This window comes from Octodon degus, unplaced genomic scaffold (assembly GCF_000260255.1).
Source record: "Octodon degus isolate 3935 unplaced genomic scaffold, OctDeg1.0 scaffold00009, whole genome shotgun sequence".
Classification (NCBI taxonomy): Eukaryota; Metazoa; Chordata; class Mammalia; order Rodentia; family Octodontidae; genus Octodon; species Octodon degus.
In genome coordinates this window covers 28,592,793-28,607,471 of record NW_004524585.1, presented here as the reverse complement: position 1 = coordinate 28,607,471, position 14,679 = coordinate 28,592,793, and the positions used below count along the sequence as shown (strand labels likewise).

General features: G+C 40.7%; 1 protein-coding gene across 1 annotated transcript in view; it reads left to right on the top strand.

Moving 5' to 3' along the window:
• The first annotated feature begins 1 nt into the window (after window position 1).
• Window positions 2-14,679, top strand: part of Cast (calpastatin) — a 106,662-nt gene continuing 91,984 nt past the window's right edge. Inside the window, exon 1 of the mRNA XM_023708486.1 lies at window positions 2-22. The gene's annotated coding sequence lies outside the window, so the exon portion shown is untranslated. The remainder of the gene's footprint in view (window positions 23-14,679) is intronic.

Genomic DNA, 14,679 nt, shown 5'->3' with positions numbered 1-14,679 from the left:
AGAAAAGAAAGAAGCAGATGAGGTAATTGCCACAATACTGAGCTTTTGTTCTTTCTTGACTTGAAACTGTGAATACTGTCTTGAAATATTAACAATGTACTAAGGAGTTTAACACTATTTAGAAAATTTGCCAAATTTAATTTTGCAGCATTTAGTTCTATCTAAGACTTAACTCAGAAAATGTAAGTGGAGAATACTGAACATAAAAAAGTGTTCTTCAAAAGGGAAACTTCTGCAGTAGTTTCAATTTAAACTATTTTAAAGTGTTTGCCATGCAGAAATTGGGATTAGCAGGCGCTTTCTCGGCAAACATGGCAGGTGTAGAGGGTAGCAAATGCTGGCGTGGGAAAGAAAAGCTTTTTTCGTGGGAATGTACCACGAAAGGAGGACAGTGATGGCTGAGATTAACCACACATTCAGGTATGTAGACAAAAGGAAGAAAGAACCCCTTTTATTTCCATAGATTCTGTGGAAATAGTGAATCTTCCCTGGTGTGAGATGTTTTTTCTTCTGACCTGTGAATTCCACCTTTCACTGAATGACACAGCAGTGTCCACCGACCTACTTCTCTAGGGAAGAGTCATGAGAAAGCTCTGTCCTTCCAAAGGGTACTGGGTTAAGACACTGCTCTTTTTCTATGTAAAATCTCAGTAGATGGATTCATTGCCGTTCCAAAGAAATTGTACCATAGCCAATATTTAAGGTCATGTAGCCTGGCCCTGAAAAATACATGGACATTCTAAAAGCATAGAGGCACCGTTTTGTTTTTCGTTACATCATCAACATTAAACAGGTATTTGTGGAAATTTAGGTCCTGTTTCTCTTTGGCTCCAAAATGATAAATAAGCTGATAAGGCCAGAACCAGTAAGTATTCTATGTTGTTTACTCTTTAACTTTCTACTATTGTTTTCATTACCAATATCTGTGAAAAGATAGTTTTGATTACATCTAACCAACAGATTTGTGTTGAATTTTTTGTTCCCATGGGAAACAAATTTTACAAAAATAGTGAAAGTAAATTTGCATTCATTTCTATTCCTCATTATAACTTTTCATATGAAAAACCACATTTTTCCCTTTCTTGCTGTCATGAAAATCTGTCTGGCCTCTCTTGGTCCTTTATCAACCTTGCTCCTTAACTTTATTCCTTGACAAGTTACCCACAAAGTTAATTATGAGGCAGATAACAAATGCTTTCCTGTTTGAGACCTATACTGTGTCGAGAAATATGTCTTTGGATGTCATCCTCTGTGAGTAGTAATTAAAATTAAAGTATTTTCACAAAAAGGACATCTTTTCCAAGAAAATCAAATGAATATTAATTTAATTTTTACATGCTCTTTCTGGCCAATTTTGCAACAAATTTAAATTTTAAATATTGTGTCATGAGTGTCTAGATGTTATTGGTTCAGGCAACAACTGCTAGCGCAGAGTCATCTTTTTATGGCGTCAAAATAAAACTCATTCCCATATTTATATTTTTAAAAAATGGCTCACAGAACACTGGGAAGAAGCCCTATAACCAACATCGTCAAGGCGAGTTCCAAGTTTCTGTGTCCACTGATGCAGACCGCAGTTTGAACTTCGGCCCACAGTGATGGCAGCGGCGGGGGTGGGGGGGTGGGGGGTGGGGACCCTGGTAGTGGTGATGCGTTCCCATGATGTTGTATTCCCAAAGTGTCTTGAAGTCTTTTTCTATGTGCAAACAAGCCAACAATAAAATATTTTGGCCCTGGAGCAAGAAAACTCCTACAATAGGCACTATTTTAGCTTTTATTTTTACAACAATAAAAACATATGCAGTCTAGATTACTGATCTGTCTTACCTACCACTCATGGCTACTTACCACCACTTTTTGTTCTCCAAATGACCACAGAAAGATTTTATGAAACTTACTCTTCCTTCTAAGCATTTTCTTAGCTACTGCTCTGTGAAAGAAGGGAGATTCAAACATGTAGTTTGGGGCTTGGTAATCTACTTCACACTAGGACGTACCACCATAGGCAGAGTAAGTATCACCAAGAATACACAAATTTACTAGTAAGCACTTAAAAGAAAGTCACTTTTGTTTCCATATTTAGGGGTACTTCTTGGCTACTGTTTCTTCTCTATTACTTTGCTGTATTTAATTTATATAGTAAGAAAAGGGTTCACAGGAGAACATTGACAGATAGCCAGAAGAAGGACTATTTCAGCTTAAGTGAAAGCAACCATTATATTGTGTGAGTTTCAGAGATTTTTCTCCTTTGCTACTGTCAATACTTCTTACTTTTTTGAAATTTTCCCTCCCAGCAGCCATTGCAGGAGCTGAAGATATCTGCAACAATTTTAGTACAATAATATAACTAAAATATCATTTGTTGCTTTGTATTTGCAATGGAAATGCTTGAGGTTGGAGTAGGGTAAATGTCTATGAGAATTTGTTTATTCCAATGGTTGTGAATTTAAGAAGCCCTCCCCAAATGCACAAGTACAACATCAGAAGGTACATAGACTAAAATGCCACAGATGGAATGACTAGAGAACAGGAAGAAAATTGATAACAAGGCTAGGATGTAACTCAGCAGAGCAGCACCTGCCTGGCAAGTGCAAGGTCCTGAGCTCAATTCCTGGTTACCCTCCGACCCCAAAGAAAAGAAAGCCTTCAGCACAAGCATCTTTTGCATACCACAGAACAGAAGAGTCTTTCCACACATGCAATCAAATCTATTTAATGTATTTGACTTGTCCCTGTTGGCCACATGTGGGGGAAGCGTGAGCCTTTTAGCAACATCTCAGCGAGAGTCTGGCGAGTGGAAGTTAAAACACAGAATGGGGATCAGTGCTCAGGGTTTTTAAAGCTGCAAATTTAATTATTAGTATATTTTTATAAATAGAGATATAAGCAGAAGATAATAAAAGATATGAAATAAGGGAAAAATATTTAATACATTTTACTTATTAGAAAGCCAGGGTGGTGTTCTTTATTACTTTTTCTCCTAAAATGAGTAAATTAAGTATTGAGTGACAGTTTTTAAAATTGTTTCTTACTTTTTTCTTTTAATAAAAGTACACGTTTTTTCTTTGAACCACAAAAGTAATAGGTGCTCGGGAACCACAAGTAATATTACCCAGAATCTCAACCTTTATTTATTTATTTATGTGGCCTGCTCAGCCCATCCTGGGGGTGCGGCTGCCATGGCATGTGGCGCTGAGGAGCTAGCCACGGTCCCTGCGCTTGCCTAAGCTTGCCTGACCAGGTGCTTTAGACTGCTGAGCTATCTCGCTGGCCCCTAGAATCTCAGCATTTAATTACACTCCTGCCACTGTTGTCTGCATTCTTCAATGAGTGCAATATATCATCTACTAATAATTATTTTATGTCTTGATTTTGTAACACTTTAAAGATCATATGGCTACTATGTAATCACTGAAGAAACAACCTAGAAAGTGGCACAGACTCTGAGGGAAGAATGCCCGAGAATTCCAGCACCTGGTGAAGTGCTCACTCCTTGCACCATCGCCGCACATTTCCCCACATCTTTGCCTATGCTCCTCCTCTTCCCAGATGGGCTCTAAGACCCCCTGAGGGTACCAAAACTCACTGAGTCAGAAGTGCTTCACATAAAATGGCACAGGATTGTCACATTAGGGAAATTCGCCTGTGTGTTTTGAACCATCTCTTGGTAATACCTAATACAAAGCAAATGGCAAGTAGATATTGTATTTTCTAGGAAACAATGACAAGGAAAAAAATACATTTTCTGTACAGACAAATTCTTTCCAAATATTTTTTTTTATTTGAGTTACTTGAATGTACAGATATGGATCCAGAGGATCCAGAGGCCAGACATTTACTGTGCAATTCAATCTACCCTAATTTCTCAGCAATGAAAGCATCTCTAGGGAGTACCATGAACGGAGCCCAGATTAAAAAGATCAGTCATGTGCTTTGAAGTAGATTAACTTTTCCCAATAAAAAAACAAAAACAGTCATCTGTGTGATTTCAAATACATGGAAAGTCGCTATTCATGTTTCCGGCATTTAATCTAGTCAGTATTTTCTCCTGTGCTTTTGTGAGGGGAAACCTTCCTTCTTGTTGAAGAGTCACGTAGGACGCTATTCCCCGTGAGCCGTAGTACCTCGCGAATTCTGGAGGAGTTCTGCGGCACACACTGCTTGAAGGGACTTGGCTGTGCAGGGAGGTCCATGCAGACTGCGGACGTCGCTGGCGGCTCCCGAGCTCGTGCCCTAGCGCCAGCAAGCAGGCAAAGCCCGGAGCCGTGCAAGGTCCTTCCCACCTGACTCTCCTGGCCGCCACTCTAGTGGCCCACACCAGGCCCAACGAATTCAAAGAAACTTTTAGACTACAGTTTCCCCAGTTTTCAGTTCTGAATTTTATCTATCTCCTCAATGACCATGCTAATATTTTAGATGACTTTCTCAAGGAGAGCAGGAGGTTGTGTGTGTGGAAGTGTTTTCCCCTGGCTTCTCCAACAAAGCCAGCCAGTACGGTGGCACAACGTTCTTAGCTAACAGCGCTGTTCTTCCAACGCTCTGTGCTGTTACCCTGTGGTTTGCTGACCTTTTGTTCTGCAGAGAAGATGTTCTAGGCAAGTTAATTTTGACTTAGTCTTAGGAAGTGTTTTTATTGGCCTTGGTTCATATTAGAGTTCTAATTTTATTTTTACAATTTAAAAAAATTTTCCAGAATTTACCTATTTATGTGTCCTTAAAATTTTTCCTCTGAGATGTTACTTATTTTTAAAATTATTGCTGTTGGTTTTCTATTTCTTCTTAAACATACATATAATTCCAAGATCGATCAGTTGTTAATCATTTATCTTGCAGTCTTTTGAACCTTTACTTTTCCATGCTGTTTCTAACGTTTGTCCGTGTATTTTTATTTCAAAATTCTGTTCTTTGAAACTTCCAATGCAGTTTTGCACTCTGTTTTGTGCTCAGTTCTTTGTCGCCTTCCCTCACTTCGGCTCATCTCTCTTGCACTCCTTCTCTTAGCTTTCTACCCCAGTGTGCAGCTCTCTGCTTCGGTTTCGCGGAGGTTCTGCCATCATTCTCCCGTGAAGCATGCATCCATTTTTCTCATGATTCTTCTTGTAATCTACCTTGGTGGGAGATGGCCTTTCGGTCTTCAGGACACCAGTGCAAACTTTATCTGCAGGCTGTTGGATTTCTTCCTTTGTACTTTTTTAAATAGAGCTCCGTTTACACTTGGGGCTTGTCAGCAGTTACGGGCACACGGTCTTCCATTCTGCGGTCTGTCCACGGTCCTCAAGTCTCAGCTGTTCGGCAGGGACACGTGCGCACTCTCGGTGGAACTCTGTTGTCTAAAGGCTTCCGTCCAGCGTCGAACATCATCTGTATGAAGCAATGTGCGGGGAGGAGCTTCCTTCCTTGCTGTGCACCGCGAATGGGCCTCCCTTGTGTCTGCCCAGTGAAGACCGCTGAACCGAGGAGAAGCGTTCCCAGGGTGCAGCACGCTGCTGCCCTGCCTTTTACCAGCCGACCTCCCAGTCTTGCTCACTCCACTGAATCTACCAGGTTTCGACTCTGTTGCTTTCCAGAATGCATGATCTGTCTTGGTTTACAAAGAGTGCACTCATCAAGAATAGAGATAGATTACCTCCTACTGGAGAAGAGAGACCCCCGGGACTCTAGGTTTGCCTCTCTCTACAGAGTCAGAGCATTCGAGAGAGGAGGGGGACCTCGGGGATGTGGGCTTGTTCCACTTCCTACTTATGGTGCGTTCTTCACCAGTCCTGCTCTTTGGCACCCGTCCACTGGCTTTGACGAGAATGGAAATTCTGCCCAGATTTTGGAAGGCAGTTGATTTTTCCTTAGTAATTACTAAATTTCTATTCTTGCCTGTGAGAAGATGAGAAAATAGGAATTTCTAGAGAGAATATTTTATACCAGGATTACTTGGGACTGTCTCAGATTAATAGACTTCGGTTTCTCCCATCACATTTCCTTCAGTCTACCTTTTATGTTGGTGTAATCTGAGAAAGGAGCTTTCATTTTGGACTCTTTTCTGCTTATTAGTTGCGTGAAACTCTTCATGAAGCTGAACAAAGTGTCTTGAAGTTTCCAAGTTTGGAGATTATAACTATCCTAGTGAATTCGATGTCTTCTTCTCCCCACCTGGGGTTTCTTTTTACAGTTTCTGGTATTTTGACATCTTCAGTGTGTTAGTCATCATGAAATACATTAGGTCAGTGCTTGTTTTCTTAGGAATGAAACTTGTCTATGTAGACATTATAATTACTTTCTTTGTTTTGGAGCCTGTGAGAAAATCTTCATGAATAGTGAATGAATTGAAGTTCAAAACCTCCAATAAAAGTACAGGGCATGACAATTGGTTTATCCTAAGATACAGATTGAAGCTGAATTTTGAGGGAAATTTGTAATGTTTAGAAAATCCGAGCTGCAAACTCTAAGCACTTCTGAGAATGCAACAAGATCAGTTGTTTCATCTGCTATAGAAGCTTTGAAGAGCCACACGCGCAGCCTGGGTGACTTTGCACTGATCTCCCGCAGTGGAAATTCCTGGTTGCAATTATTAAAGAAAAGATCACATAGAGAGAAACTCAAGGCAGATATTGGAAAGTAAGTCCCTGAAGGAGATGAGAAAGTGAAATAGGAGAGTAGGTTGAATGAACAGTGACCAAAGGGATCTGGGAAGCTGGACCATGCTGGACCATGCTGGGAAGTGGGGAGAGGACAGGAGTAGGGCCCAAAGCGTTAGTAGCTCCAGAATGGTGGGTTGAGGCCCAGAGCTTATGAGCGATGAGCTCTCTTTCACGGCAGGGTGCTGGTCCTCTTCTGAGCTGCTCCTGCAGAGCGATAGGAGGTCGCCACTGCATCATGGTCACGACCAACAGGACGCTAAGTACAACTTTTGCATAGATGGCTCTTCTTTTAGTGCACGTAGATTTATGTAAAGAGGAGCACATCGAACCCCCCCCAAAAAAAGGTGAGATCAGTGTTTCTTGACACAAAAACATATGTGCTATAAAATTACTTTTAAAAAACAGTAAGGTAGAGTTTATTTGGGACAGTTGCTATGAATTTAGGGAGCGGTGAAATGGAATTTTTCATTTGGGGAGAAGTTGGATTAGATTTCTAATTTAATTACAGAAATGGGGATTTATAAGCAAGGAACTGCTGGTGATATAGCTCAGTGGCATAAGCACCTGCCTGGAAAGCACAAGGTCCTGAGTTCGATCCCTAGTAGTGCAGAAAGAAAAAAAAAAATAGAAGGAACTCTTGTGCACAAGGTTAGTGGATGAAAATTTATTTATTTAGGGAAACAATAGTTATAAGAAGGGTCTGGCAACACTTAGCTAGTGACAAGATTCTTTTTTTAAAATATATTTTTGTTGTTTTAATTATTGTTTTGTGGTGCTGGAAATTGAACTCAGTGTTTTGTACTCACCGGGAAAGTGTTCTGCCACTGAGCTGTATCCCTATTCCTGCCACTGAGCTACATCCCTACTCTGGTATTTTGATTCCTTTTTCATGGCTGTATGCTATTCCACTGTAGGACTTTACCATATTCTCTTCATCCAGTGATGGGTGTTTATATTGTTCCTGTTTTTCAGCAATTACAGATGATGATGCAATCAGTTTTCATGCTCAGCCCTTTTGATTTAGTCCTGTAGTATTTACAGTTCACTCTGGAAATTTGCCCTTGGGTAGAATTGCATGCTGGGTTGTGTGTGAGTCTGTGTTCGATGTTCTGCCAGAGACTTTTTCAAAGCGAATGTACCGCTTTATGCCTCCACCAGCCAGGGCAGGAGGGCTCCATGTGACCCACGTCCTTGCTAACGCTGCAGTCTTTGGCTTGTCGAGGGTGCAGTCCAAGGCCAGCAGCTCCGAGGCAGGAGCATCACAGTGGATGGGCTTGGGGGAAGAATGTCGCGCTAGTCACGGCCACCAGGAAGAGAAACAGAGAAAGGCTAGTGGCAAGATTCTTGTTCTCCGTGGGCCGGGCTGGCCAGACAGCATGTGAGGAAGATAGAGGAGGAGGAGTCTGATCGGGTATCTGGATTTACAAGATAGCAAGGATAAGAAATCGATCTAGAGCGACCGGAAATTCTTGCTAAAATTGGAAAATGCAAAGACAAACAGAAGTCCAAGTCAGCACACCAAAAAGAGGTCACACAAGCCTTTTTAGAATTTGGTCATTGATCGTGTCTTTGTCAGTCGCCTTCTTCAAGAAATGAAGAGACATTTTTCACTCCTGTGGACCGCCAAAGTACATTTCTCCTTTGGTCTCCTTTCGTTCACAGAGGACTAGCGAAAGCATCCTTGGGTTTGGATCATAGAGCATAACTTTTGGTAGATGGTATAAGCAGTCTGTCGGTCAGGAAGGAAAATTTCTTTGACAATAAAAGAACAAGAATTAAATATTGGAAACCAGCTTGTGACTGCAGACGGAAGCCAGGTGTGAGGGTGCAGCATCCTGGGCGGGCAGCGCGTGTGGTGGGGCCGTCTGGCGCACGTCCGGTTTTGCAGCTCGAATGCCTTTGGTGGTGGCCTTGGGTGAGCGTTCCAGGTCGCGCTGCAAGAGCAGGCACTGACATCAGCTGCGGTAGTGAGTTCCCGAAGTTTATGTCAAGGCGTCTGGCCTTAAAGTGTAGGGTTTCGGGAAAAGGATACTTTTTCTCTCAGTGGTACATGCCAAGTCAAAAGGATGAGTGGAATTCAGAACCACTGCTTGGGAAATCTACAGCCAGGTATTGGAGAAAAGTACAAGTAGTGCGTGTATGCCCGTGGTGATTGTTGCCTCGTGCCCGTGAGGACCTAAAGGCGAGCTATAGTCTTTTCAAACAAAATTCACCTCAGCAGTTACTTTTACAAAGTAGAGGAAATTATTTTACTTTAAATATTATTGGCAAGCAAGCGCAAGATCCTGAGTTCAATCCCCGATACCACAAAGTGAACAAAAAAAAATAAATATTATTGGCCTATCGCTTCTGGGCCTTTTGACTAAGATCAAGGATAAATGTTATTGGCCTAATAATTATCACCTAATTAGTTACATAAATGCAGCAAGAAGGTTAATTGACTATGTCAGCCTTTTGGAGTTCGTTTGGCTGGAACTTTTTATGAGGCTGTAATTAGACCCTTAGAAGCCTCTCCAGGTTGGAAAGTCAAACAAACTCACCTCCCTCTGTCTTCCCTGCCAATAGATTTGAGTTCATTCCTTTCTTCCCACAGTCACCACCGTGATACCCTGAACTTCCAGGCCTGTCAGGAAGGGATCCTCTCACCTTTAAGACCGGGAAGCCTAAAGCCAGCTCGGTTTCTGCAAGGTGACCTTTGTAAGCCTTCTGCCATGAAATCGGTCTTAGTTCATTGAATCAGATTCCAGGCTTGTCATCCTTAAATGGGATAGTCTAGCCAAAGCCTGGCTACCACAACCACCTTTTCCAATTACTTCTTGTTTCAAGGTGAATAGATTCTATGAAAATAACTATTGTCATAGAAATAAGCATATTCAATAAAAGTTTCCAAATTAGAAGGATTCGGTAGGTGGGAAAGATAAATGTTACATTCTCATTTATAAAATTATAATTTACTAAACTCTTACCACTATAGATAATATTTTCTTTTTCGTGAGAAAAAGAAAAGTAGTAATCTTGGAAAAATGTAAGATTAAATAACCAGTAAGTTTTGAAACAAAAACAGTTATTTTTTATCAGTTCATTCAATCTTAGGTAATTTATTCTTGTTCTTGATTTTAAGTTAGCTGTTTTATAAAATTTATAAACTTCAAAGATTTTATGGCAGTTTATTATAGCACAGAATTTATTTTTTTGTGGCATATGACATTTTAAAAATTAACTGAAATTATGACAAAAATACTATAAGCCAGAACATTTCACGGACAGTGAGAATACTGGCATATCTCTATGGATTCCATACAGTTTCAGAAATACCAGAATTTACTGATGTAAATACAATCTAGAAAGATTAAGTATCATTTTTGTATTTGTAAGTGCTTCCTGTACAATTAACATATCAACTAAACAGAATTATTTTAACATTTCTCTTTATAATGGAAAAGAACAAATCGTTTGAGTTTTTTTTTTTCCAAAGTCCCATCAGCAAATCTCAAAGGTAAGTTTGAAAACATGAAGACTCTGAGACTGAGCATGGTGGCACATGCCTGTCATCCCAGCATTTGGAAGGCTGAAAATAGGAGGATCACTGTGAGTCCTGTCTGTGTAGTGAGACCCTGTGGGCCCTGTACTAAAATACAAAAAAAGAAAAGAAGGAGGGAAGGAAGGAAGGAAGGAAGGAAGGAAGGAAGGAAGAAAGAAAGAAAGAAAGAAAGAAAGAAAGAAAGAAAGAAAGAAAGAAAGACAGACAGAAAGAAAGAAAGAGAGAGAGAGAGAAAACAAGAAGACTTCACTTATAATTTTGGGAAGTTGTACAATCCATCAAAAATTTTAACGTGATTGCATAGAATCACATATCACTATAAAACAATGCTTACTTTGCTTTGGATAATCAATAGCTAGACAAAAGGTAACTTAAAACACAGAAAATTATTCTGATAAGATAAAAATCTTCATTTTTCAGGCACATTACTAAAAGGGAGAAAAATAAAAAGTCTCAACTTTTTAAAAATCTCTTATTAATATAAGACTGCTAGTGCAAATTTCACAGAGGCAAATCTAGACTCTAGTTTTGTACCATATTTTGATATTAAAGCTCAGTTTTCGGGTTTTTTAAAAATGTAGTTGGCACAGGCACTCACAGCTCTGACTCCTAGTGGCCTTCTGTTCTCAGCCTCCCGGTGCTGCGTTTACAGGAGTGTGCCACCACGCCCGGACTCTGTGGCCAGATTGGCATGCCTGGGGACAGGGCCAGTGTGCCAGGTGGTGCCAGGGATCGAACTGTGGTCCCCGCACTTGCTTAAGCAGGCACTTAGTCTGATGGGCTATCTCGCCGGCCCTAAAGCTCAGTTTTAAAAACTTACATCCCATTTAAATCTTAACCAGCTTGATGGTATGAGATGGGACTGCTTTTCCACAAACTCTCCACAAGTTTCTTATAACCTTTCAGCTTTCCTTTGCGCCCTACAAAGCTACACCTCAAGTACCGCATACACTTTTCAGATGAAATTGTTTCTTTTCACTTTTATGGTTTCAAGTAGTGTCATTTACATAAATCGATCATAACCTTTGTTTTACAGAAAGAGAAAACTAGAAAGTAGATGCTGTGAACTATCATAAAACACTCTCTCGTAGACTAACAAATGAGTATGCTATTTCACAATTTTACAGTACATTGTTTCTTTTATAATTGCATTTATTTTAACTAGTACATAAAAACATAATAATCATCCATATTAATGGAGTAATGTGATATTTTGATACAAGTATGTATTTTGTAAGGTTTAAACTAAGTTAAAAATATCTATTTCCTCAAATGTTTAAAATGTATATTTTATTTATTTTTATGGTAAAATTCCAAAATTACATCTTCTGATTTCATTAAATGATTAATACTGACCTAAACTTACCAGAAATTTATCTAAAACATAAAAACTTGAAAATTATTTGAGCATTTTATATATTTCCAGGAGTTTTAAGAATATTTAATTTGTCTAAACACTCATTTATCTCTAAATTAATTTGGATAGAACTTCTTTAGTGCATTTTATGAATTAGTTTTATAGTAATATCTAGAGGTTGGAAAATATCATACATGTGTTCTATATACATGGAAAAAACATATGAACAGATGCAAAGATCTTACTATACTTTTCACTGTATAACTGTAATTATTAATTAGGTAAACACAATACTATAAAACTCATTGGTTTGTATAAGAGTTGCCCTCCTGTTTGTAGTTTCATCTGCATTGTGTTTTTGAATGGGATGAGTTAGGGTTCCCTTCTGAATGCAAAGGCTGACACTGTATCTGTGGACAGATTTTTAGATTTCCATCTTTCATCAGATGTGTAGTCCTAAGTGTTCAACTCAGTCCAGTGGCTGAGCAGGATGGGTTTGAACCCTGGTCGCACCCGATCCAGTGCTGAGCTGGTCTCAAGCTGGCCTTCTTCCGTTTCAGCCTTAACTCAGTGTTCTGGGTATCGTTGAGCACCGTGAGATCCGCAGGCAGGCAGGAGCCTGCATCCCAGTGAGGGCAGAGGCTGAGGGCATGATGTGGGCAAGGAAAGGTCAGCAGAATGGACTGAGGAATGGAGGAGGGAAGGGTTTGAAGGGAGTTTAACTCCTTCGCTTTGTCTTCCAGTTGAGCATTAGCTAGGGATTTAAAGAAGCTGAAGGCAAGGTCTAAGTTGGTAAGAGGAGAAGGAAGATGGAGCCCGCTAGGAAGGAAGATATCCTAGAGGGGCGCTGTGGAGAGGTCTCACGCTTTGAGAAGAGGCCGCTGAAGCTTCACAGGATCCTCAGTAAAATCCTGTGGCAGGAAGGAAGTGAACAGTAGGCTGGAGGGAGGGAGAATGAGCAGGGTGTGAACAGGGGATTCAGTCAGTTAGGGAGCTCCCATGTAAGAGCGGATCAGTTATAAGACAGAGGACGCACAGAGCCAGGGAGAGAACCTGTCCAGCCCAGAAACTGGGGAGATTTGTCACTGAAAACAAATTTCCAGAGAATCTTCTAGCTCAGGAATCTGGAGTGGCTCCCAGCTGTGATGAAGGAGTCCGGCAGGAGGAAAGAGCTGGCTGATTGGAAGCAGCTTTCTAGAGGAGCAGGGACTTGATCCAGCTTCAGGGAGCACCCGTGGGGTGACATGACTGACCGGTGTGTGTACTTGGGGCCCAAGATGAGAGGCCAGGGATCCTATGGCAGATCTGATTCTATTAAGTCCTGGAGCCAGGACTGTTAAAGAAGAAACATACTTGTGACAATCCTGGGGAATGGAAAAGCACACTTCATTCCAGATTACCCTGTAGGGATAGGGAATCGCTGCTCGGGGTTTTGTAGAAGGGGAGAGAGACTGGACTCAACTCCAGAGGCAGTAAGGGAAGGTGAAGGCTTATAGTCAAAGAGCAGGATAGATGCTTGGCAAATGGAACTTTGAGAGAAGGAGGATTCTGGCTAAATTTCCCTGATGGTGTTCTTGCTGCAGGCAGGCCGAGGTGACCAGACCTCGCCTGGGATGATGGAGAGTTGGGTGCTTAGGAATCCAGGGTGTGGAGTTATGGCTAAAGTGGTGGCGAAGGATTCTTACTGAATGAGGTGATAGAGTTGGACACACGTGTCCTAATAAAGGACTGTCTGATGAAGCAAGCAGAAGAACCTGCCTAGAGTTTGGTCAGGCAGATAATGTTTGCCAGTGTGATCCCAGACTTCACACGTTGTAGATTTCTTGGGCTGGTTAGTACTTCTGTCTCCCAGCTGCTTACAAGTAACTGAATGAATTTACTAAATAAACTGTCAAATTTTAAAAAGGCATCCTTGGGAAGAGCTCATGATGAATACTAAAACTGTATTCCTCCTAATGATTTGGATTCCAGATTTTCTGGTTGGCCACTTAAGGTTGACATTTCTGGGCTCTTTCTTTTTTATAATAAGACTCCGATTCCTAAGAAGTATAATTATAGCTCAGGAAACAGAATCTTTGGACTAGTAAATTCTAGGAATATAACACTGAAATTTGAAATCTGTTTTGAAGGAAAACATTGCTCTACAGGAAACCAAGAGTGAAATGATCCTACATTTGTACCTCAGTTTGAGTTTCACAGGACTTGATATAAAATTCACCTCTTTGAGTATAATTTTGTCACTCATTCTCTTTCCTGTTTGCTTTACTAGTGAGTGGATTTGGCAGTCTGAGATCGTACATTTTTTATGAATAATGAGGTTAAAGGGTTAATAAGTAAAAAATTTAAACGATGAACATGGTTTTCCCCACCAGCTTCAAAGATAGGCGGCTGAGACATTTGTTATGTACGACACAGTGAACGTTCAGGAGACACCTGGTGGCCTTAAATCTGTAATCCTTCCTGTGGGAGAGGGGTCAAGATTTATGGAATAGTTTTCTTTTTTTTTTTTTTTTTTAGTAGTTTTCATTTTAGCAATGATAACCGTCTGCTGAGCTCATATTTGGTTTTGACTTCACATACACATTTTCCTTGCCTTGTAAATTCACAAATTATAAGATTGGAAATATTAGGAATATAATCAAATTTTTCCATTATTAAAGACATGAACGACATTGAGAAATGTGAAGTAAAGGATGAGGAGTCATGAATAATAAATACAATTACATTTTTTACTGAAAATTTCTAGTTCTAGCTGGGCATGGTGGTGCCCCCCCTGTAACTCGGCACTTGGAAGGCTGAGGCAGGATGATTGCCTCGAGTTCTGGGTCAGCGTGGGCTCCATCTTGAGCTCAAGGCCCAGCCTCAACTACATAGCAAGACACCATCTCAAAAAAACAACAAAGACATCTTTAGTTCTAAGAATGTGTTTGAGCATGTAGTCTGAACTTTCTTTCCTACGATACTACAAACTCTTGGGAAAACGAAAGTCCGAGAGTCCGGAGTGGTCAGATTATGGCACAGCTCTAGTGACGGGGCCATCTGCAACACAAAGCCTTGAAGAGCGCTTTGGGAGGGGGGAAAGCGTTTGTACTGGGTTAAAGAAGGGCAGGGGAGGCAACAGGAAGGAAGGGAGGGAGGGAGGGAGGGGG